Source organism: Gopherus flavomarginatus, chromosome 2, assembly GCF_025201925.1.
Source record: "Gopherus flavomarginatus isolate rGopFla2 chromosome 2, rGopFla2.mat.asm, whole genome shotgun sequence".
Lineage (NCBI taxonomy): Eukaryota > Metazoa > Chordata > Testudines > Testudinidae > Gopherus > Gopherus flavomarginatus.
The window spans coordinates 46,408,025-46,434,684 of record NC_066618.1 but is presented as its reverse complement, the minus strand read 5'-3'; the positions used below and the strand labels follow the sequence as shown (position 1 = coordinate 46,434,684).

General features: G+C 43.5%; 1 protein-coding gene across 8 annotated transcripts in view; it reads right to left on the bottom strand.

Annotated features, from left to right (window-relative positions):
- Nucleotides 1-26,660, bottom strand: part of CDK14 (cyclin dependent kinase 14) — a 538,670-nt gene that overhangs the window by 128,987 nt on the left and 383,023 nt on the right. The window lies entirely within an intron of this gene.

The following is a 26,660-nucleotide window of genomic DNA, read 5'->3' as shown; positions in this document are numbered from 1 at the left end:
AACAGGAAAGCACTGAAGAAATAGAAAAATATAAGCTTGATGCAGTGCAGGGAGGGAGGGAAGGACACAGAGAATGGTCAGAAAAAAAATGAGAAAAATGGAGTTGTAACAACAACATGCTCCAGCTTGGCACCTGGGAGCCTGACGAGACACCCATCCCTCACGTGAGGGGGTTCCAACACAAGAGGTTGTGAACAGAGCTGGTCAGAACATTGTAATAAAATTACACCAAAATATGCTGTTTTGTAAAAGCTGGAAAGTTTAGCAGAGATGTATCTGTTTAATGACATTTCCATCACAAAGAGAGACACTCTGGTCTGGGATGTGGGAGATCCAGGCGAAAGTCTCATCTCTGATTCAGAGTGATCTGGGATGGAGAACTTTGCTCTGAATGAAGAATAATAATAATAAAAAAAAGGCAAAACCTTGAAGATAGCTGTGAAACAGAATTGTTGCCCTCTGGTAAGTTCTAATCATGAACAACCGCAATGATTGTTCCCATGTTGGTGGATCCAAACTGTGGGGGATGTGTGATACATCAAAACTGGATTTGGGATAGTTTGGCTTGTAAACACAAATCAAGTGTAAATTCCATGTCAACAAGTCATATTAAATAATACTGAATCCTGTGCAAAGCTGTGCACATTTTTGGACACCATACCCCTCCCTTCCCCCTCCTCCTCCCTCCCCCAATTTTTTTTGAGCTCTGGCTCAGGTTTGTGCAAACTGAACCATGGTAATAAGTGCAGTATGAATGACTAGATAGATTAGACTAGACTGACAGGTAACATAGTGCAGGCTTCCCTAGTACAGAATACTGATGCATATTTTATTGATCCTGCCCTTAAGGGATACTGCTGCATCTTTGTGCACTAGGATTCACTACTTGGCTTTACTTACTTAGTGTGAGCACACAACTGACACTGAGTAATAAAACAGTGTTAAAGTCTTCATGCTCTGTAACCAAAAGAATTCAAGTCAGTAACAGAACCCATCATCAGAACTCCACATTGGCAACATTGTACTGTGTGGCCAGTAATCCCACTCCATACTACAAAAAAATTTTGTAGGAATCATTAAACATTTCAACAAAATTGCACATCATAAAGTTAACAAAAGTGCTAACCTTAAACTAAAGAAGAAACATACTGACACTTAATCACCCTCTTAGAATTAATTCTGCATCTTTAGAAGACAAAAAAAATTAAGGTGGGACTTTCAAAAAGGCCTATGGAAGCTAGGTGCACAAATCCAAATGATGATTAGGCACCTAACTCCCTTATGATGCTTTGAAAATCCCAGCCTTAATGTCCAGAAGACCTATTTTGGTTGCACTACAAAACTATAAACTATTGTTATACCAAATGAAATGTGAAAAAGAAATTGATAAATCTTGCCTTGATGTTGTTAGGAAGGAAAAGTATAACCAAAATGAGTATATTACCGAAATTCATGTTCCTTTATATACAGCCTCCTACTCTGTTCTAAACCTCTCCTTAAAGAAATCCTGTCTGCACCACATTTATCTGGCAAAACAATCCCTGTAGGAAGAAGGGAGAAATACTAACCTTCATATTTGAAAAAGAAGGATTTTCAAACTCTATTACTATGCAGCATGATTATGTTTCTGCTTCCCCTAATTGATATTCAAAATCCCCCAGAGTGGATCAGCCTATTAACATTCTCCCTTCTAGTCCAAGAAGCCTTACATATTACTTTATAAAATCTCAAGGTAAACAGTAAAGATATTAAACACAGAAAGATATTTGTAAACTCTTAGATATGCCTACTCTAACCAGAGCCTCATACTAATGTTCACTTCAGTCAGCTTCAAAGAGTAGCTCCAGAAAAGTAGTTTCTCTTTCCAATATTTTCTCAAATCCATAACATCTATAACACCTTTATCCTCACATAAAGAGAGACCTTTTTAGGTTAAACCAACTTTTACTTGGTTAATAAACTAAAGAATAAATATATTAAAGATGAATCTGCGCTATTAAACAAACAGGCCTGCCAATATTATTTATCTAGACCACGGGGTGAAATTTAAATTCCCAGATAACATTCCAGATATAAAGTCCTTTCCTTTAGAAGCTTCCATTGTCTCAGTGCCATCAGTCACCAAATTCATAACTTCAAATCAGTTATTCTTAACTTTTTCCATGATATGGCCATACTGAAAATCAACATAAGTGTTTACATCACTTCAGTAGACAACAATTTCACCCTATGCCCGTATATTACAATATATAAAAGCGTTGGTGCGCCCTTTTCATAAGTTTTTCAACTACCCTCACCATTTAGCTGTAAATAAAGACAGAAAGGTTGCCATCTCCCCAGTCCGGGATGAGTACCCATACTTTAGACCATACATTATTTCAGAACAGCTCCACAAAAATATCCATCCATGTAAAAACTGAGATATTTACGTCCTCTGTAAATCTCTTTGAGATCTATAGGTGCAAAGCATATGAAGCAGGTATTATTATCTCTTAAGTCTGTCTTGTGAGAACTAAATGGTTCTGGGGCTAACCACCACCTCCTCTTACAAAATCCACACATTTTTAAAGTTAGCTCAACTTTTTCTAGGTTAATAATTTAAAGAATATATAAATATAAAACAAACATCTCGTCCTGACAAAACAACAAATTTAGTCAAGAATCTACGTAGGAATGTTGGAGATGTAACATCTCTTCCTGTATTTATTTGGGGATTGTTCAAAAATAAATGTCTAATGGTGAGAGCATGTGAATTTTATAAGGCAAGAGTTCTCACCCTGTGGACCAGGAGGTCACGATTTCCCTTTTCTTGCCATATTGTTAAATGGATCGGAATCCCAGGTAGAAATGGGAGACAGATCATCATAGGGGGAAGTCCCCGTATGTAAAAGGTTGAGAACTCCTGGTACAGGAAAAATTAATCAGGATGAAATTGAAAATGAATCAACATGAGCAAGCACTTGAAGAACCTGATTTATTGAGGAACAGTGTAAGTGAATAGCTCATTGTTACACTACGGAATAGAAGGGCTATGATGAAAGAAAACATAAATTTGCCACCTGTTATGAGAGAGTCAGAATTTATGGGGAAAAACAAACCTCACTAGCCAAAATCTACCTACATGCTACTTCTCTCGTAGAACTATAAGTCCGACAGGACTAGCCCCTACTGTGAACAAATCATACTAGAGCAGTGAACAGAGGAGAGGCAAACAGAGGGAGTTTGGCTGGGAACAGTCTGAGAGGAGCTATGGTGACTGCTGCATTACGGGGGGGCAGGGGCAGCTCCAACTTTTTTGCTGCCCCAAGCAGCAAAGGAAACAAAAAAAAATGATTGGTGGCACTTCGGCAGCTGCTCTACCGCACCACTTCATTTGGCGGCTGGTACTTCTCGCCGAGAGGGACTGAGGGACCTGCCGTCAAATTGCTGCTGAAGACCCGGACATGCTGCCCGCTTCCATGGGCTGCCCCAAGCACCAGCTTGTTGCACTGGTGCCTGGAGTCGGCCCTGGGAGGAGGAGGGCTGTGTTGTGTGGTGAATAAACAAGGATCTTTCTGCTGTGACCATTTGTTTGACTGGTGCTAGTTGCAGGGACTGTTTCACCACGTGTTTGTTTGAAAAGTGTGATGAGTGGTTGATTGGAGGGAAGGCTTTGAGTCAGGGCAACTGCTTCGAGCCAGTAGCCTTATAAAAAAAAAAGCAGCCAATTGCGAACTGAGTGAGTGGCAATCAGAGGAGAGGCAAACAGAGGGAATCTGCCTGGGAGTTCACGGGGGATGGAGGTGGGAGGTCATTCCCACAGAGTTTTTGCCTTTCAGGCTTCTGTGAGCAGTAAATACAACATCTGAAGAGGGTCTTAGAAGGAAGACAATAGGGAAAGTGAGCGATCAGCTGTTGTGACCTGCACAGGATGTGCCATGTTTGTCTTTCTCCCAGAGGACAGAAGCAACTACGTCTGTATGAAGTGAAAGCTGGTCTCCATATTGGAAGAGAAGATTAAAGGACTACAGACCCAAGTATCAATCCTGCGTTGCATCAGAGAAAATGAAGACTTTCTGGATAGAAGTCAGTGTTTGGTACTGCAGGCAAAGCATGCTGAAGAATCAGAGTGCAGTGCAGAATAGGGAAGAAAATTGGCAGCATGTGACCTGCAGAAGATGAAAGAGGAGAACCCATATCCACCCCAATGCAGATAGAAGTAAGAAACCATTTTCAGTCTCTCTGTACAGGTACTAGGGTGGAGAATAGTTTGGAAGAGTCCTCTGAGGGAAGAGAACAGAAGGCAACCCCTTTGACTAGAAGGCATGGGATACATTATCCTAGGGATGGCGGTTCCACAACCACCACTTCCAAGAGATGCATGATAGTGGTCAGAGATTCCCTCCTAAGGGGGATGGAGTCATCCATCTGCCATTCAGACTGGGAAATTCGAGAAGTGTGCTGCTTGCCTGGAGCAATTCAGGATGTGACCGAGTGTCTGCCGAGACTGATCAAGCCCTCAGACTGCTACCCCTTCCTACTTCTCCATGTGGCTGGGCACCAATGGTACTGCCAAGAATGACCTTGAGCAGGTCACTGCAGACTATGTGGCTCTGGGAAGGAGTTTGAGGTGTAGGTCGTGTTCTCATCCATCCTCCCCGTTGAAGGAATAGGCCAAGGTAGGGACCATTAAATTGTGGAAGTAAATTTGTGTTTATGCAGGTGGTGTCAGAGAAAAGGCTTTGGATTCTTCAACATGGGATGTTGTTCCAGGAAGAAGGATTGCTAGGAAGAGATGAGAGCCACCTGATGAAGAGAGGGAAGAGTATCTTTGCAGGCAGGCTTGCTAACCTAGTGAGAGGGCTTTAAATTAGGTTTGCCAGGGGATGGAGGTCTAAGCCCTGAAGTGATTGGGGAAGTGGGATATTGGGAGGAAAAACAAGGAGGAGGGTGCAACAGGGAAGGCCTCCTGATTCATACTGAGAAAAGAAGGCAATCAGCTAATTATCTTAGGTGCTTGAACACAAATGCAAGAAGCCTGAAGCCGGAAGAATTGGAAGTCCTGGCACGGTCAAGGAACTATGATGTGATTGGAATAACAGAGACTTGGTGGGATAACTCACATGACTGGAGCACTGTCATGGATGGGTATAAACTGTTCAGGAAGGACAGGCAGAGGAGAAAAGGTGGAGGAGCTGCACTGTATGTAAGAGAGCAGTATGATTGCTCAGAGCACCACTATTAAACTGGAGAAAAGCCTGTTGAGTCTCTTTGGGTTAAGTTTAAAGGCAAAAGCAACAAGGATGATGAAGTGATGGGCATCTGTTACAGATCACCAGACCAAGAGGATGAGGAAGACAAGGCTTTCTTCGGACAACTAACTGAAGTTTCCAGATCACAGGCCCTGGTTCTCCTGGGGGTCTTCAATCACCCTGACATCTGCTGGGAGAGCAATAAAGCAGTGCACAGATAATTCAGGAAGTTTTTGGACAGTGTTGGGGACAACTTCCTGCTGCAAATGCTGGAGGAACCAACTAGGAGCTGTGCTCCTCTTGACCTGCTGCTCACAAACAGGGAGGAATTGGTAGGGGAAGTAGAAGTGGGTGGCAACCTGGGCAGCAGGGACCATAATGGTCGAGTTCAGGATCCTGACAAAAGGCAAAAAGGGGAGTAGCAAAATACGGACCCTGGACTTCAGAAAAGCAGACTGACTCCCTCAGGAAACTGATGGGCAGGATCCCTTGGGAGGCTAATATGAGGGGGAAAGGAGTCCAGGAGAGCTGGCTGTATTTTAAAGAAGCCTTATTGAGGGCGCAGGAATAAACCATCCCAATGTGCAGAAATAATAGCAAATATGAGAGGCGACCAGCTTGGCTTATCAGATAAATCTTCAGTGAGCATAAACCCAAAAAAGGAAGCTTACAAGAAGTGGAAACATGGACAGATGATTAGGGAAGAGTATAAAAATATTGCTCGAGCATGCAGGGGTGTAATCAGGAAGGCCAAAGCACGACTGGAGTTGCAGCTAGCAAGAGATGTGAATGGTAACAAGAAGGGTTTCTACAGGTATGCTAGCAACAAGGTGGTCATCAGGGAAAGTGTGGGACCCTTACTGAATGGGGGAAGGCAACCTAGTGACAGATGATGTGGAAAAAGCTGATGTACTTAATGCTTTTTTTGCCTTGGTCTTCACAGACAAGGTCAGCTCCCAGACTGCTGCACTGGGCAACACAGTATGGGGAGGAGGTCAGCAGCCCTCACTGGTGAAAGAACAGGTTCAGGACTATTTAGAAAAGCTGGACATGCACAAGTCCCTGGGTCCGGATGCACTGCATCCGAGCATGCTGAAGAAGTTGGCTGATGTGATTGCAGAGTCATTGGCCATTATCTTTGAAAACTCACGGTGATCGAGTGAGGTCCTGGACGACTGGAAAAGGGCAAATATAGTGCTCATCTTTAAAAAAAAGAATCTGAGGAACTACAGAATAATCAGCCTCACCTGGGTCTCCTGAAAAATCATGGAACAGGTCCTCAAGAAATCCATTTTGAAACACTTGGAGGAGAGGAAGGTGATCAGGAACAGTCAACATGGATTCACCAAGGTGCCTGACCAACCTGCTTGCCTTCTATGGTAAGATAACTGGCTCTGTGGATATGGGGGAAGCGGTGGATATGATATACCTTGACTTTAGCAAAGCTTTTGATACGGTCTCCCACAGTATTCTTGCCAGCAAGTTAAAGTAGTATGGATTGGATGGATGGACTGTAAAGCAGATAAAAAGCTGGCTAGATTGTCGGGCTCAATGGGTAGTGATCAAAGGCTCAATGTCTAGTTGGCAGCCAGTATCAAGCAGAGTGCCCCAGGGTCTGTCCTGGAGCTGGTTTTGTTCAACATCTTCATTAATGATCTGGATGATGGGATGGATTGCACCATCAGCGGTGTGGATGACACTAAACTGGGAGGAGAGGTAGATACGCTGGAGGGTAGGGATAGGGATAGGGTCCAGTGTGACCTAGATAAATTGGAGGATTGAGCCAAAAGAAATCTGACGAGGTTCAACAAGGACAAGTGCAGAGTTCTGCACTTAGGATGGAAGAATCCCATGCACTGCTACAGGCTGGGGACCGACTGGCTAAGCAGCAGTTCTGCAGAAAAGGACTTGGGGATTACAGTGGATGAGAAGCTGAATATGAGTCAACAGTGTGCTCTTGTTCTCAAGAAGGCTAATGGCATATTGGGCTGCATTAGTAGGAGCATTGCCAGCAGATTGAGGGAAGTGATTATTCCCCTCTATTCGGCACTGGTAGGCCACATCTGGCATATTGCATCCAGAAAGGATGTGAATAAATTGGAGAGAGTCCAGTGGAGGGAAATGAAAATTATTTGGGGACTGGGGCACATGACTTACTGAGGGAACTGGGTTTATTTAGTCTGCAGAAGAGAAGAGTGAGGAGGATGTGATAGTAGCCTTCAACTACCTGAAGCAGGGTTCCAAAGAGGATGGAGCTAGGCTGTTCTCAGTGGCGGCAGAAGACAGAACAAGGAGAAATGGTCTCAAGTTGCAGTGGAGGAGGTCTAGGTTGGATATTCGGAAAAACTATTTCACTAGGAGGGTGGAGAAGCACTGGAATGGGTTCCTATGGAGGTGGTGGAATCTCCATCCTTAGAGGTTTTTTTGAGGCCTGGCTTGACAAAGCCCTGGCTGGGATGATTTAGTTGGGGCTGGTCTTGCTTTGAGCAGGGGTTGGACTAGAGGACCTCCTCAAGTCTCTTCCAACCCTAATCTTATCCATGATTCTATGAGAAAGCATACCGTAAAGTATGCAAGCTACTGCCAAGGAAGCTGTATGAGCAGTGGAATGAAGGTACTTCATACTTTCATCCACATGTAATTAAAAAGAAATCCTGTTAAGTAGTGGGACTTAAAGTGCGTACTTATTATGACTTGGTTTGAGTCACTGACTCAAATAGTGACTACCGTTATTAGGGAATCAAATCCTTTTAGATAATTTTAAATTTCTCTACATGAATTTATTTTGTGTAAGAACACAGTGGTAGGCAAGTATATTAAATTTGCCTGGAATTTAAAACTAAAATAGTGCTGCGTTGAATATGAAAATTACTAATTTTAAAAGGAACCAATGTTATCTGAAAAACCTTTATAATCAAATTGAGCAAAATAAACTTGATTTTCTCTGAATTACTATGCTAAATGTACAATCACCATGATCAGAGGCACATCTCATTGTTAAGATGGATCTTCATACAAGCTTTGTATTTCACTGGTTGAAGATGATGTTCTACCACATGAAACAAATGAGTGATTTCAGATTTTCTGTAAATTGCACAGACATTAAAATGTGTTTAAGATTTGCTTCTGAAAACAGGTTCAAGCTAGTAAAAACTCTCAACTAATGAAATGGTCTGTTCCTAACTAAGTGCTATGCAAACAGATCAGAGCTCTATATAGTTATACTGTGTCGCTATCTTACAAGCAAAAGCAGATACATGATATCAATATTTCTCACCAGAAAGAAAAATAAACTATTTTATCCTTCTACAGCCTGTGGATTATTATTAGGATTTAAAAAGCTAACAAACAGAATAAGAGTGAGTAGGTGGCTTTATGTGCCTATAAACCCCGCCCCCCCGCCAAGTGCTCTCCACTGCAAATATTATATGCTTGATAAACAGGCTCTTTCTGACAGCCTTGCATCAAGGACAGGTTCAAACAGAAGAGAATTTCAGCAGAACTCACTAGTGAGCTTATTAGCAGACCGCTAAAGGAACCACTGGTCTGCTATGAGAATTGAAAAAATAAGTACTTGCATTTTAAGTAACATGAGTTTTTTTTTCTTTCATCAGTCAGAAAACACATGAGCTATTGTACCTATATCATTTATTTGCCTTGAAGAAAATCTAGAACAGGGGGAAAAAAAAAAGCTATGCAGAAAATTAAAGCAGACTGAATTTTGATTTTGTTAGCTTTATTTTCAGCAGTATTGATAATCAGCTTCTCTAAACTATACCACTTAAAATGCAAGGAGTTTGACTTCAAGGCGTTTTTCATGTTATTAATAAAATTATGCTAGTTTAATGTGTATTTCTTGATTACTGTTCTTCTCTACTTAAAACCAAATGTGATTTGTTTCAATGCAAATATTTAAACATTTATCACAGTAATATATTGAACAGATTAGTAAACAGGCTTCTTTTAAAGTGTGTTTTCTTTACTTTCAAAGTAAATACATTTTTAATACTGAAAAACAATAATGTATTGTATTTGTGACTATTCTATAGCATACCACTTTCATACTTGAGATTTTAACATACATATTGCTATTATGTCATATAAAGGTAGAAAAGACAAGTGAATCATGTAGTCCATTCAAATCCTCAAGTATTATAGAAAGCAAGAATATACAATTAGGCTTTTTACTGAACTCCAGCAGTAGTATTCAGAGCTATATGAGAGTCATGTGATTCAAGCTTCTTGGTCTCAAAGTGACTTAACCGTATTATTAAGAATCAAACCTGCCCCAGGATGAGATGATTCTCTCACTTAAAATAATGAATTCATCTCTTCAATGAAGATTTGCTGATGGAGATAAGGAAGACATACTGTTCATGACTCAGGAAGGCACTTACATGCTCAAGTCCCATTGAAGTCAATGCTTAAAGGTAAGGACGTATATTTAAGTGCTTTCCTGAATTGAAGCCTATGTGAGGAGGGCACTTTTGGAGTTAGGGGCAGGTTATGAATAACCCATTTCTAAGTTACCCCATACTGTCTTACCAGTAAAGTAAATTAGCACAATACAACAATAATCTGCCTTCTCTGACAGTCTCTAAATTGCACTTGGGATTGAATCAGGGAATTGGGAAAAGAGAAAGTCAGAAAGGTGGGATAAAGCCTCACTTTTGCTCATCAGTTCCCTCATGTACATCAATTACAGCTTGGATCTTTCCTATTTGAATGTGTATGAAATCACTGACTAAATCATTAAATTTGGGGTGTGCAAATTGTAACTGTCAAGATTGAAAATGTTTGTCACTGGGCTAAGTTAGATGATGATTCAGTAATTGTGTGGGCCAGTTATAACTTGCAGCTACCCATCCACATTATTCAAGGAAAACTGGAAACATGATAATTATTCAATTTTTTCAAATGGAGGTTAAAATAATTTTGGGTACTATACCTGCACCCTTCAGTCCCCTCCAAAGTGGAGGTTGCTTACCTATCACTGGAGGTTCTTTGAGATGTGTGTTCCCTATCGGAATTCCACTGTGGGTTACGCATTTTCATCCTGGAGTCAGAGAATTTGAAAGTAGAGTCCATTGGTTCGCACATGCGCCCTGGTTTGCCTTGTGCTTCTGTTCCAGGTGATAAAGGGCTGGGAAAACCAACTGCATCTTCAGTTCCTTCTCCACCATGAATCTCTCAGATTCAAAGCAGAGAGAAAGGAGAGCAGAAAGTGGAATACAGATACATCTCAAAGAACCTCTAGCTGCAGGAAGCAACCTCCCCCTCTTCTTCGAGTGATGGTCTCTATTGTATTCCCCTGAGGGTGACTAACAAGCAGCATCTAAGTTGGAGGTGGGTGTGAGAACGAGGGCAAAATGGTCATGTGGCAAACTGCTGTGCCAAAGGAGGCATCCACCACTGAGACTTGCACCAAGGTGTAGCGTGTCATGAAAGTGTGTACAGAACTCCATGTGGATGCTCTATATAGGTCTATGAGAGGCACGTCATGAAGGGATGCCATGGTCGTAGCTTGAGCTCTTGTGGAGTGAGCCCATACCCCTGTGTGGGGAGGCAGACTTGACAGCTGGTAGCATAGTTTAATGCAGCAAGAAATCTATTTGGAAATTCTCTGGTGGAGATGGCCTGTCCCCTGCTGCACAACATAGGGGACTTCCTAATTGGTTTCATTCTTTGCAGGTAGAAGGCCAGACCTCGGCGGATGTCGAGGGAATGGAGTAGACATTCTTCTGCAGACACGTAAGGTTTCAGTAAGAAAACAGGAAAGTGAATGGATTGATTAATGTGAAACTGGGAAACCACCTTTGGAAGAAATTTCAAGTGTAGAGGTAACAAAATTGTATCCTTGTGGAATACAGTGAATGGCAGGTCCACCATCATAGTGTCGAGTTCACTGACACTTCTTGCTGAAGCGATAACAAGGAAGGTGACTTTCATGGAAAGGAGGCACCTGGAGCACAAAGCTAATAGATCAAAAGAGGGCTTGCACAGAGAGAACAAGATTCAGGTCCCATTGAGGCACAATCATTTGGAGGGGTGAGAAGGTTCTGAGAAAGCCTTTCCAAAATCTAGTGGTGGGTTTGTAAAGACAGAGTAACTTTCCACTGAATGGTGGAATGCGCTGATAGCTACCAGGTGGACTCTCAAAGTGCTGAGGGCAAGACCCGATGATTTTAAGGATAGGACATAGTCTACGATGAGAGGAATTGCCATTGTTTCTGGTAAAACTCCTTTTTGTTCTGCCCAGGATGAAAAGTATCTCCACTTGGCCCGGTAACATTACCTAATGGAGTCCTTTCTGCTGCAAGAGAGAATGTCTTGTACGGCCAAAGAGCATGTCCATTCTAACATAGATGGGCATCGAAATACCATGTTCTGAGGTGCAGTGCACATAGATTGGAATGCTTGACCCTGTTATTGTACTGGGTCAGAAGATCAGGGGAGTCTGGGATGGGAACAGGTAGGTGGGATAACAAATGCAGGAGGTTGGGAAACCAGAATTGTCTGGGCCAGAAGGGGGCTATCAGAATGACCCTTGCTCTTTCTCACTGGATCTTGTGCAGCACTTGCGGTAGGAGCAGTAATGGAGAAAAGGCACAGCTGAGTTGGTCTGACCAGGAGAGAGAAGGAGGCATCATCCTGAGTGTGGTGGCCAACAGCTTGCCTCGACCAGTACATGGTGCATTTCCTGTTCACATTGGGAAGCGGAATACGCCTACAGTCAGGGTCCCCCATCATGAAATGATGGCATGTACCACTGTGTTATGAAGTTCCCACTTGTGGTAGATCACAAAATGTCTGCTGAGCAAGTCCACAAGTACATTCTGTGCCACACGAAGACAGGCTGTGGATAGGATGATCTGGTGGTTTATGCATCAGTTCCAGAGAGTGACCATATCTGTGCATAAAGTGGTAGATCTTGTTCCCCCTTGTTTGTTGATATAGAAAACAGTGCTGGTGTTGTCTGATATGATAAGGACATGATGAAAGCAAATGAGTGGAAGGATTTGCACACTCGCCTTACTGGTCAGGGTTCCGGGATATTTATGTGCATTCTGGATTCTCAGGGTGTTCACGTTCCTTAAGTTGTGTGGTCCTCCATAAGGGATTCCTAGCCTAACAGGGATGTATCTGTGATGGTAATTTTGACTGAGGAAGAGAGAAGAAAGAGGACCCCCAGGCGTACGTGATGTGAGTCTGTCCTCCACAGAAGGGATGACAGTACTTTGGCAGGGATTGTCAGCATGTGGTCTACAGAGTGACTGGTTGGTGAATAAATGAACTGGAGCCATGTCTGAAGGCAGCAGAGGTGGAGTCTTGAGAAGGGGGTCACATAAATGCACGAAGCCATATGGACAAGGAGGAACAGGCAAGACCAGGCTGGTACATTAAGGATTGATTCATGATGCGAGCTATGACAACATTCATTGCCTGAAATCTGTCTGTCACAGCATGAGCTTACCTACCCACAGAGTTTATAGTACCCTGATGAAATCCAGAGATTGTGTTGGGTTGAGAATAGACTTCTCAACGTTGACACTGACTTCTAGAGAAGAAAGGTGGCTTAATAATATAGAGGTTGATGCAAGGGCTTCCTGTCGGGATTTGGCAGCAAGGAGCCAGTCGTTGAGATATGGAAACACAAAGAAGCCATAACACCTGATGTAAACTGCTATTATGCAAAAAACCTTGGTGAAGACTGTGGGAGCAGTAACTATTCCAAAAAGGAATATCCTGTATTGGAAAAGCTCAGTACCCTCCATGACTTTTAGAAAAATCTTTGGGTGGGGTGAATATCAAGGTGGAAGTAAGTCTTCTTCATATTGAAAGCTATGAACTACAGGCCATTCTCTAGGGATGGAATTATCGCTGCCAATGTGACCATGCAAAATTTGAGTTTGCATATGAAATGATTGAGAAGGTGCAGATCGAGGATTGGTCTCCACCTGCCTTTCTTCTTGGGTATCAAGAAGTAAGTTGAGTAGAACCCTGTTCCTTGATATTCTTCTCCCTGTTGCAATAAGGAGTTTACTTCTTGTGAGTATAGTGTCATAAGAATCCTGGTGGTGCACGACACCGGTCTCTAGAGCACGTGACACGGTGTCAGCGGCATCAACGACGGCTTGAAGGGTCATCCTGGCAACCAGCTTGCCCTCATCCTGCAGTGTCTGGAAATACTGATGTTTCTCCACCAGGAGAAAGGCCTGGAACTCCACCAGCTTTCAGTAGGAAAGGAAATTATATTTTGCCAATATGGCCTGGTAATTGGCAATATGAAACTGGAGGCCTGCAGAGGAATAAACTTGGTGCCCCAGAAGGTTTCATTTCATCGTCATCCATTTTGGGGGGGCGGCATTGAGGCATTACTGGCAGATATGTTCGGTTGCCACATGGATCACGAGCAAGTTGGGAGGTGGATGGTTAAATAGGAAGTCCGTACCCTTACATGGTACAAAGTAGTGGCGTTCACCACACTTTGGAGTAGGGGCACAGGAGGTGGCGTTGTGCCAGACTTCCTGGGCCAGTTGGAGGATGGTCTTGTGGATAGGGAAGGCAGCTCAGGAGGGCCCCTGCAGTTGCAGAATATCCAGGAATTCGTTTTGCACGTCCTGGACCTCCTCCACTGGGAGGTTGAGAGCTGCAACCACTCTCCAAAACAGGTCATGGCAGTGGGTATGGTTGTCCAGAGGGGAGAGGGAAGGTGGAATAAGCGCATCATCCAGGGACGAGAAGACCCCAGTGGGGACCGATGGTACCAGCAGAACAGGAACATCCTGCGATTCATCGAAAACATGGGGGGGGGCACAGTGCAGGCAGAGGATGGTGGTAAGGTGGCAGTGGTGGCACCCCATGGTCACAGTAGGGATCCCAAGCATGCTAACAGGGCCAAGCATATGGGTCGCCGGGCATTCGCAGCCTTGGAAATAGTGGAACCATATGTCTGTGGAAGGTCCATATGTGGGTGGGTAGGGTAGCTATTACTAAAGATCCGTGCTGTAGAAGCGAGCAGGTGAAAATGAGGGGTCTGGCTCGGAAAACTTCTCAAATGCTAAAGACAAGTCCAGCAGAGGTGGGGCTGGCGGTGTGAAGCGTGGCAGAGCAGGGTGATGCTCAGGGAGGATTAAGAGGTTCATCTCCTGGAGATGGAAGCCTCAAGGTGTCTGGGAAACAGGAGCACCGAGGGGAGCTACTGTACGGCTGCATCAGCTCGGTCATAGGCATCAGTGGAGACAGGCAGCCCAGTGTATGTGGAACTTAGTGTGAGAGTCCAGAGGAGCCCAATGGTGTCGATGGCACCAGCAGTGAAGACGGTGGCCTTGGTCAGAGATGGTGCCAGTGGCTTGCAGTGGTGCTTCTTAGAAGGTGGAGTGGCTGGGTTGATGCACAACTTCTCACCTGACCTGGCGCGGCTTGGGGAGGCAACACTTCATTTAGGGGCGGTCCCTGTTGGGGAGTTGCCCTTATGCCCATGGCCAGGCTTATGTGCACAGTGGGGCTTCTGTGGTTGAGGCAGTACTGTGGGCACCAGTGAATGGGGTGGGGGGGGGCACTCATCAGCGGTGACAGTTGCCAGTCCGGCGGATCTGCCAATCAAGGGTCCGATTGCTCACATGGGCACATAGCCTCCTCCATCAAATATTTGCAGAGACAAAGTTCTCTGGCTTTCCAAGTGCAAGGCGGGAATGAACAGCAGATGGAGCAGTGGGCGATTACATGGATTTTGCCGAGGCAATATAGGCAGCGTTGGTGCTTGTTGCTCACCTGGAAGGAACACAACCACAAAGCAGCTTTTGAAGCCAGCCTGCTGGGGGGAGGGGGGTGAGGTGGTCATCCCCTGGGGAAAGAAGTCCAATGGGGGAAAAAAACTAGCTAACTAACAACCGTTGGTAACTATATACAACTAGAAAGCTACATACAAAAAACAGGAATGGACAAAGAGTTCTCTTAGCAAGCCAAGAGCACAGAGGAATAGGCCATACGACGGTAAGAGGGAACTGGAGTTGCGTCGACCCACACAGCCTCTTAAAGCCTCAGACCCACCCTGCGGCCGACACACGACGCACATGTGGGTCAACGGACACTACTACAAACAGCTCCGGCCCCGGTGCATGGCACGCATGTTTGGAGTCCAGATAGGGACCATCACTCGAAGAAGTTAGTGTTGCAGGGAGATGTATACCTTACCTCAGCCTCCTTGAAGCTGGCAAGAGTCATTGGGAATTATGTGCATGCACTCCAGCTGTGTTCACTGTGTTAGCTGTAGCTGCATTGAGTGGCGGAGGAATAAACTGGAGCAGCTTGGAAGAGCTATGATTTTGATATCGGATGATCTGGGAGGCTGTGGCTCTCTGGGGGTGTTTGAGCCCCTCTTCCTGACCACTATATGTGTGATCAAAGGAAAGACATGCATGTGTATCCTGGGAGATCAAGTATGCCTCATTTCATCGCTGCTGTGCAGGCTGTGTCAATAGCAAGGCATGGGGTCTTCTTGCCAGGGGTCTTGTCCGCAGGTGGGAGATGAATATAGCTGAGTTGAATGAAGGGCAAGTGAAAGTATAGTGTCCGGTGGTATCCTAAGGGTGAAGGGGCTGTAAAAGGGGGTTGAAGGAGTTGTAAATGTAGTAGCTGTGGTATTCTCTGTGGAGCAGGCTATGTGTATGAGCGTAGGGAGATCCTGTTCAGTCCAGGGCAGAGTGTGGGTACACTTCTCGGCCTCATGGCTAGAGGGGTGAAAACATTATCTAAGTTGTATTTCCTCTTACGGGTTGTGAGTGTGTGTAGAAATAACAACAACAGCCTGAAACAAAAGCTCTGAGGCTTGTGAATTGCACTATTCATGTCAGTGGGTGTGCTCCCTCACCTTCCCCTTATGCTGGCAAGCCTGATCTGCATCAAGCATGCTGGTTCTCAACTCCTCACCCCAGTGTCAGCACGGTGTCCTTGGTGCATGCTTCCAGTATGCCTGTTCTCATCTCTCCACCCAGAATGGTAGGGGTTCCCCATATCCTGGCTCAAATGAGAGGGTAGGGAGAGGGGCTCCAGCACTCCCAGAACAGCAGGCATCCCCAGACCGCATTGGAGGCAGACAGAGGGGCTCAGACCGACCCCCAGACGGACAGAAGGCCCCAGATCCTGGTATGCACACGCATGCGATGGGAAGGAGAGGGACTCGCCCCCACTCTCTAATCTTGGCTCACACACAAGAGGGGAGAATGTGGGTCTGACAGGCGCCTCTTATTCTTCTCCAGTATCCCTGTCACTTACCCCCATGTGCCCTTCCCCTTGTTCCTTCCGCTACCTAATCTGAGTCCTTCACTGCCTCTCCTCTCCCACCCATCCCCATAATTCCTTCTCCCCAATTACCATGCCTCCTAACGCCCTTCCATCCCAGCAAGCATTCACATGTCTAATGTTTTTTCACAAATACTTAGATTACGTTCCACCTCCCCATTAAAAGGCATTTTACAGAAAGATTTTAGCAACGTGCCTTCAAAGCTTTTCCAGATTTCTGCCCTGGGTGGGACTTGAACTTACACTAGCTGGGCTGGTTCAGGTTCAAAAGCATATTACTCATCCACTCCAGCTGCAGTGGAAGCTTTCCACTAGAAATCCTCTTTGTCTCTCTCTCTGCACATGCTCAGTGTAATGTGTTTGTGTTAGAGTCTTAGGGCTCGTCTACACTGGCAATGAACAGTGCTGCAACTTTCTCGCTCAGGGATGTGAAAAAACACCCCGAGCGCAGCAAGTTGCAGCGCTGTAAAGCGCCAGTGTAAACAGCACCCCAGTGCTTGGAGCTACGCCCCTCGCTGAGGTGGGTTTTTTAGAGCGCTGGGAGAGCTCTTTCCCCGCAGCCACACAAGGCATGTTAAAGTGCTGCCACGGCAGTGCTTTAGCATTGCCAGTGTAGACTAGCCCTTAGATGTGAGCCTAACTTGAGAACAACAACTTCTTTTGCTGATAACATTCTGAATTTTGTTCCCTCAAAGAGCCAATGGGTGTTCTCCGGGGTAATTCTTACATAAGTAAGACCCTTGTGCCAGGATGAGAACCACAGTTTGATCCCCAGGTCTGGGCAAAAAAACATTGTCAATATATGTCAACTTTAAGAAAAGCAGGGTTTTTTGGGATGTGGTGGGAAAGGTTGTATCTCAGGAACCCCTTGGTCAAATGATCCCAAATTTGGTCACAGACCAAACCCCGAGCCCCCATGAGTCACACCAAATTTCAAGGCAATCCGAGTAACTGAATGGATCGTAGAGCAGTTAAAAGAGTCATAGTTTAAACAGAAAGCCGGTCTTAACTTTAACTATAGCAGAGCTAGTGCTCCCCTGCATGTGAGCACTCCCTAATCATGTGAACCCTCATTCTTAGATATCCTGAGTTCTGAAGTTAGAGTGGATAATGAATATCTACTTACTACCTGTAAATACCCAGTGACGTGCTCTGTAAATTGCTGACATTCTAGGAGGCCGAAGAAATTTATAAAAGCATTTATACTGTAGCTCAATTCATCAACTAACCCTTCAAAAATCATTACATATATTTGCTTGTGTGTTATGGTAACTTTATGAGACTCTAACTGTCTAAGTAACATTTAAGAGATGTCTTTTTAAATTACTGGACGTGGGTGTTGCTTCTCTCTCTATGAAAAACATCTGTGCATCCATTCATACTAACCTCTAGTGAGGATGGCTATGCATGGAAGGGAAAATTCAATTCCTCTCTTGTATAAGATTTTTTGTAACTAGTCTATAGCAACATGGATAGAAATGCTGGTACAGGAGTTTAGAATACTATGAAAAAATCATTACCTTGCAATTCTAACATCCCTGTGATAAATGGGGAGGGCGGAAGTTTCCTTTTACGGACACCCAGTCTGCCAGTAGCTATAAAATCCCTCTTAATAGCTGTTCTCTAATTGCTCTACTGGTAATGGGTTAAAAAGTCTCACCGCTATGGATAGGTGAAAGGAAGTGAGTGGGCACCTGGCCAAAAGAGCCAATGGGAAGGCTAAAACTTTTTAAAATTGAAACAAGACTCCCCTTTTGTCTGTCGTTGTTCTTGGGGAGAGGAAGACAGGGAGCAGTTATACTGTGAGAAGCTTGGGCCAGGTATGAAAAATCATCAGTTTCAGACCTAGAAACTACTCATCTAAAACCCCAGATTACGTCAGTAGATCAGGAAATGTCCAGGAAGACGTGATTAGGTTTATCCCTTTTATTTCTTTATGACTTGTGATTCCTCTGTGCTAACCCCAGGTGCTTTTGTTTTGCTTGTAACCTTTAAGCTGGACCTCAAGAGAGCTATTCTTGATGCTTAATCCTTGTAGATTTTTTTTTAATCTAGCAAAAGCCTAAAATTCCCAGCCGTATTTTCTTCTTTTTTTTAATTAATAAAATTTACCTATTTGTGCAAATACTGTTTAATTAGCTGGTGGCAACAGCTGATTTCCTTTCCTTTCCTTTGTTTTCTTTCTCAGCTCTTCCCCAGAGTGGGGGTGAAAGGCTTGAGGGTACCCCACAGGAAAGAATTCCCAAGTGCGCCTTCCTGGGTTCTCAAAAAGGTTTTGCACTTGGGTGGTGGCAGCATCTACCCATCCAAGGTCAGAGAAAAACTGTAACCTTGGGAGTTTAATACAAGCCTGGAGCGGCCAGTATTAATTTTTAGAATCCTTGCGGGCCCCAACCTTTTGCATTTGAAGTGCCAGGGTGGGGCTTTAGCCTTGACAATCCCTTCTTCTAAAAATATAAAATATGTCTATAAATCAGAAGTCTCAACATCTAATCCAGTTTTCTAAACCATCAGTTGCATCTTAAAATTCCTCAGGAATCTTTAGTGATGGCTATATCATTTTGGAGGACATAAGCCAAGCATCCTAGAAAGAAATTAATGTAAAACCGAGCTCCTGCTTGTCACTGAAAATTGTTTGGTCATATTCAAGATACAGAAATGCAACCTCATTGTCTTATCAAGCAATGTTAAGGATGGTGCAACAGAACACTATTTTCTAGTCCCTCTAGTGAGCATAAATAAGAAATGCAATGTATATAAAATAGTTAGCCAGCACTGTATTACAATGTCACATTAAATTATTTTTAGAAGATGGTGCTGTCCTTAAGTAATGTTCACATGCTTGTTTCCCCCATCAGGAGGCACAGATTCTTCTCATGCTCCAGACAAGGAACTGTCAAAATAGTTGTAAGCGATTATATTACAGATGCTGTGGGCCCATCTGCACCAGTGGCAACCGGCCTCTCAGCAGTGCCAGCGGAAAGTGTAGCTGGCTGGACAGCAACAGCATGATCCAGTTTTGCAAACTTATTTTTTTCCTGTGAGTGCTAGGATTTCAGCTGGGTCTGGAGCCAGTATCACAATGACATTAGAATCTCCAGTCCTCTCATGAATTTCAGCCATGGCTGGGAGAATATTCCCTCTGGTTGGCTGCCTTCCCCCCTCTCCTGCCTCCTGGGGAAGCGCAGACAATCAATGCTGTTGTAGGACACAGACAGAGCTCTCTCTCCTACTTCTGCCAGGAGCAGCAGGGGCTGCTCCCGCTATAGACAAACTAGGCAGCAGCAGCGGGTGGCAGGGGCTGCCATATGAAACCGCTGTGTTCCCCCTATACCTGCTGAACCATGAAGTTTGGTTCCCCACCCCACCCCTAAAGGAGGCATGCTTCCCCAGTTGAGAACCTCTGTTCTAGGCAGTGGGATGGGGGCACACTGAAGTTTTCCCTAGGGAGGCAGACTGCCTTGAGCGGCCACTAAGGAGTGGACACCATTCTCCTTCCTCCTTGGTTTGCTTCTGGGAGCAGCAGGGCATCTCCCTCTCTGCAACATCAAGCCTGGGAAGGGGCAGAAGGGGGTGAAGATCCCCTAGAGCTGCAGGAGAAGCAGAGGTGAGACAGGATGGGCAGAGCAGAACTGGTGTGGGAGCTAGAGCACAGCCAGATGGCAGGGAAGAATTAATGTGGGGACAGGATTAATTGGGGGGTGCAAAAAGGTGTGTGTGAGGGGAGGGGGACGGGGTGACAGCTCCAGCAGTGGCCAAACCACCTTTCGCTATATATTGGGAGAACACACACACACCCAGGGGTGGGATTAATGGGGTGCCAGAGAGGAGAGAGAAGGGGAATTAAAAAAAATAAGGACAGACAAAAATCACAATATAATCTTAAAAAGTCCATAAACCTCATGATGGTTTGTTTGTTGTTTGTTTTGGGGGGGGGGTTGGCGGCGGGGGGGTTGACTCCTGATTTTTGAACTTTTGGGGTTGGCAGCACTGTTGATCTGGTAACTGCCCAACAACTGCATTTTGAGGCATTAACCCAGACAGCAGGACTGGGGCCATTTCAAAAGGCTGATAAGAAAAAATAATAAAACTAGCTAGACGAGTCTCCAAGCAAAGTTCTTCGACTCACTAGTTAGGTCTCTGAATCCAGTAGAGCAAAGAGGTTGGAGTGAAAGGAAGGATTAGAGTTCAGACAGAATACCCAGTCTCTGGAACCAGAGACATAGGCCCAATTACTGATATTGCCTGAGAAGCTGGCAGTCTTCTCTGATCTGGCATCAGATGGAGGATTTCTTTCACTTCATCTGTGAGGACGGGATAAGCTCTGATAGAGCAGGAAATGCTAAGACTCTGGATAGCGGCTCAATTTCAGATGAGATTTACCATAGTAAGTGATTAAAGCAGAGTCCCATAAAGAATTTTATATACCCAATTCCTTGTGCCTCATACATATCTCTGACTGTTTCTGCATTTGGCCCACAAAAAATCATCAGCAAGACATATGGGCAACAAAATAGAATACTAAATTTAACATTGATAAATGTAAAGTAATGCAAATTGGAAAATAATAATCCCAATTATACACACCAAATGATGGTGTCTAAATTAGCTGTTACTACTCAAGGAGGAGATTTTGGAGTCATTGTGGATAGTTCTCTTAAAACATCTGCTCAATGTGCAACAGCAGTCAAAAAAGTTAACGGAATATTAGGAACCATTAGGAAACCATTAAAGAATAAGACAGAAAATATCATAATGGCATTATATACATTCATAATACTCCCACACCTTGAATACTTAAAAATGGAGAAAGTACAGAGAAAGGAAACAAAAATGATTAGAGATACAGAGAAGCTTCCATATGAAGACAGATTAAAAATACTGAGACTGTTCATCTTAGAAAAGCGATGACTAAGGGGGAGATATGATAGAGGTCTGTAAATCATTAATGGTGTGGAGAAAGTGAATAAGGAAGTGTTATTTACCCCTTCACATAACATAAGAACCAAAGGTCACCCAATGAAATTAATACACAGCAAATTTAAAACTAACAGAGAAGTACTTCTTCACATGACCCACAGTCCTCCCTGTGGAACTCTTTGCCAGGGGATGTTATGAAGGACAAAAATTTAACCAGGTTCAAAAAAGAATTAGACAAGTTCATGGAGGATAGAGCCATCACTGGGGATTAGCCAAGATGGTAAGGGACACAACCCCATGCCCAGGATGTCCCTAAACTTCTGATGCCAGAAGCTGGGACTGTATGACAAGGGAAGGATCACTCACTAATTGCCCAGTTTTTTTCATTCCCCCTGAAGCATCTGGCACTGGCCACTGTCAAAAGACAGGACACTGGGCTAGATGGACCATTATGGCCAGTATGGCCATTCTTATGTTCTTTTAGGAAGGAAAGACTCTATCCTGATCGCTGACCTACTTCTTTGGGGGCAGGTATAGATCAAAATACCCAGAACTGCTGTGTATTAAACCCCAATTGTCATTAGGTGGCCCCAAAACAAGGTGCCTGAAGCTTGCTAGTTTTTCTTCTATATCAGAGACAATCTGTATCAGGAGAGAAGTTGTCTTAGTAGGGCCAATAGAAAAGCATTCGTCCAGCTATCAGCACATTCTCATAACAACAGAATACACCAATTTGTATCAAAAGACAAGCCCTCTCCATTCTACGCTGGTGGAAAGCCATTGCCTCAGCAATGCTCAAAATGTTTTCCTAGAAGGGGTCATGCCATGAGATATTAGCAGACCAGACATGCATTACATTCTTTTTATAAAGAAAAAGATGAGTGGAAATAAGGAATATGCAGGAAGTGAGGGATATACCCATTTACTTAGTAACATTAGTTTTAACTTAAAAAAATGAAGGGAATAAGTTCACATTTCACCTCAATGTAGCATGGATGTTTTTAAAGCAGCTGCTCTCTTTTGTACATGGTGTATGGGTGCTCTGGGAATAAACTACACTTAGAGATTATTAAAATGAATATCCGTTAAAAACAGATACTGGACTAGATTACTAGATATGCCCATGCAGGGAAGTTAGGGGATGTCAGATGTGCCTCCCTGCACCACATGAGTTACCTATATCACAGGTCATAATGTGAGTGGGAAAGCAGCTTCCTTGGGACTGCTACTCCCTCTTCCATTCAGTTGCACAGGCAGAGGCAGACCTATGCCTCCATCCCCCCAAACACACGAGCCAGAACCACTGAGCTGACATGGAGGAGGAAGTAATTGGTCTGTTCCTGGGCAACACACCTACACATTGCCCCTTACTCAGGCCTTCTGGCAAAGCCATAAGCTAGTCCATAGTAAATACTTATGCACCAACCCAGATTTCATTAGGTCACTGTCATCATTTACTATACGTTTGTACAGTGCTCCGCACCATGGAGGCTCTACTCCGATGATGACAATGATGATATGATAATAGTTTTTACTTTCATTTTTGTTTTCATTTCCCTGAACATCTTGCTCATTTGAGCATGGATCATTTCTTTACAACAGTGCTCACACATGTCCCATGTTGGCTTACAAAACCAGGCTGGAAGAGATGACATTTGTGCACAGCACAGTGAGATACTGTAAGAGAATCAGGATTACAAAATTTTGGAACTGAGTTAGGAAGGCAACTGTCTCCCATTTGGTCTACTTTGTACATTTAAAATTAAGTATTTAGATGAAAAACAGTGTTGAAAATCAACCCAGAAGGTGCTTTACTAGATGGGATAAAAGTATTTGCAAACACAAACAGGATGGTTTTGGTGGAGGGCACGGCTGAGGAACAGTAGGAGATGACACAGCAGACGACTTTCAAACTGCTTTAATGATATGGATGATATGGCGCTATCTCAAACGAACAAAGGGCGAGTGCATATCCTTTCATTGCAGGCTGATAAAAAAGGCGGGAAAACCATCTATATTTGAGTTGCCTTCTTCAGGAGTGAAATAAATGATATAAAATTTTTACTGTCCCATTTAAAGACTGAGAGAGACCCAGAAACAAAACAGGTGGCTAACTTAGAGCTCTCTCTGTGTTAAGAAGTGGACTCATCATTCAGCCTGAGAGAAGTTTATTCACATTTTAAGATATCACTCTCTCTCTATTGACCATTCTCAGCAGAATATCCCTGACATCATTGCTTTTGCTAACTACAAGACATGGCAATTAGGCCTATGGACACTGGAATGGAGAAGCAGCAACCCAGAACATTGAAAGCAGTGTTTTTCAGATGTTACTTGTCTCTCCCTAATAAAATGTGATTAGCTTCCTGAGGCAGGGACCATGTTTTACTGAATCACAGTGTAAAAAATTAGTTACCTACACCTAAATGTAGACAACAAACAACATGAAATTCTGTTTAAACTCTGCTTGGTTTTTTTTCAACTCCACAGATATTTAATTAAGTTACCAGAACTTTTTTTTTTTTTTACACTACAGTCACTATTTATTACTGATACCTTCTGCTCAAATTCCATTGTTTTATGCTTTTAAGCAGCTAAGCTTATAACATCAAAGTCTGCCTTGAGCAGATGCTAATGTTCTAATCATGAGTGCTCTTCTTGCACGTCTTTTCTTTCAAATAATTTGTTGTCCTTACTGTTTGCAACTGCTAGGCTTAAATTATAGTTCATATATTTATGTTTAGATGGGGATGTTACTTTTTTAGGGCTCTGCTCAACACACACAGAAATTATGCCTGACTAAGGAGTGCTGAACAAACTGTTGGAAAAAGAAAATATATTCCATGCTTTCTATTTTTAAATATAATAAACTCATAAGTCTTGGACACAGATGGAATCAATTCAAATTTGGCAAGACCATTTCAGGTTCACTATATTGTACTCTGGGACTAAGGAAACAAAGATACTAAGCCATTTCAAAATTATAAATCTGAGAAGTGTTAAAATAAAACATTAACTTTGCTTCTGCTAGTACAAGGTTACTCAGGAAACTCTTTCAGTCAAGTTCACTCACAAAATCTCTTATAGGGGTAATTCATCCAAGTGCAGCGGGTCCATCTAAGCACTACAGGAAGGGTAAGGGGCTGGTTGAGCAGCTCCAAAAGAGACTATGCAACTCCTGTGCTCTCCAGGGAGGTTTCACTGATGGCCACACACAAATCAGCATGAGGGGCAGCTTTTTGGATAGTGAAAGGGCCACGTAATACATTCCTAACCAGAACCAATGTCCCTAGCAGCCCGAAAAAGTGGTGTTATTCTAGCTCAGCCTGTAGGATGCAGTACTTGATATGATGCAAGGCTTGCTTCATGCCCCATCCCTATGCTGTAGGTGTTGGATTTTGCTTTCTCAGTCATTCTGCATTTCACCAGCATGCAAGTGAGGCAAATTTCATCCCTACTCTTGTATAAACCAAAACCTATGCATCTTTGTAACATATTAGAAGGGCTTATTTCACATTTTCATCATTTTGCCAAGAATACCATGTGCACCAAGAGGGTGGAGGGGGCAAAGGGAGCTCTGAGCTAAACATACACATGCTGCAAAAAGGGCCTTTTCCCCATGGGGAGGGGCAGAAGTCTCTCAACCCCCATGTAAGTGGATGGGAATTAAGAGTGCTCAGCACCTTGCAGCAACAGGCCCCATACAGATGAAAATCTTCATCAGCCAGGATAATGACGACTTTGGCTTGAAAATCTGCATACTTCACGGGGTGGAGAAAGGTTGAAAGAACAAAGAGCGCTCCATGCACCCTTCTGGAAATGGGGAAAGTGTTGAGTGACCATTTACCATGTTGCATTTATCTTTTTTCCCTCATTACTGCATTTTTATGGTTGGTATGTGTTCAGAGTTGGCAAAATCCGTACTCTGTAACAGAGGAAACAAAAACAAATCCAACACAATGGTCATTTTAAAAATAACATGCCTCTGTTACATTTCACTAAATGCCAGCTGTCAATTTAATTCCCAATGTCCCTTTGCAAAAACGTATAGAACAAACCCTCACTGCTTAATGCATTTCTAAGCCATTCTCTAAAGAGAAAGTTTCTTGACTGCCATCTACCGTTCAAAACATTTTATTCAACTCCATTTTTTTTTAGTGACAAAAATACAGCATCACCAAAGCCAAAAACATGTCCTGTTTTTCCACTTCCAATATCCCAGGCTATTAAACAACAAATCTCTTTGGAACTTTTCTGAAAATAGTATTTTCTTTAATAAGTATTAAATTTACACACAACTGTTTTTGCATGTTAGAGACAATCTTTTTTTAAATCTAGAAAGTGTTAGGATAAAACCCTTCCAGATTTATTAAATAGCTGTGTGCTATTATTGAAGGGTTCCTATAGTATTCTATGATAAGCAGCTGTACATCACCCTCTTTCTTTCCCGGTCTTTTGAATGATGTCAGCCCCAATCCTGCAAACTTGTTAACTTAATTATGACCTCACCTGAGTAGAATCTGGATTCCATTACAGAACAGTAGACTTTGGTACCTACTTCCAGCCTAAATGGTGCAATTAACAGGTTAAATTTAAGAGAGAAGTCTACTTGTGAAACAGATAAAACATCATTATTTTGGTAGCATCCTGGCTTATAAGGGTTACCTACTGGTGTTTGCTTAGTAGTAAGGGAAACTTCCTAATAGTTAAACTCTATTCAGCTATGGAACAGGTTTCCAACAGTAATAACAGAGGGTACGTCTTCACTACCTGCCGTATCAGCGGGTAGTAATTGATTGCTCGGGGATCGATATATCGCGTCTCATCTAGACGCGATATATCGATCCACAAACGCGCTTATATCAATTCCGTAACTCCACCAACCCGAACAGAGTTGCGGAATCGACAAGGGGAGCCGTGGACATCGATCCCGCGCCATGAGGATGGTAAGTAATTCGATCGTAGATACTTCGACTTCAGTTATGTTATTCACGTAGCTGAAGTTGCGTATCTAAGATCGATTTTCCCCCGTAGTGTAGACCAGCCCAGAAGCACCATCTGTTTGGACATTTAAAACAAGACTGCAGAAAGTGTTAGATAATACAGTAAACTAAACAATGATAGAGGAATAAGATGTGTTTCCGTCTTCAGCTTCCAGGAGACCTTTTCCTATCACTTTGGTCCCCTCATTCAGTACATTATAAT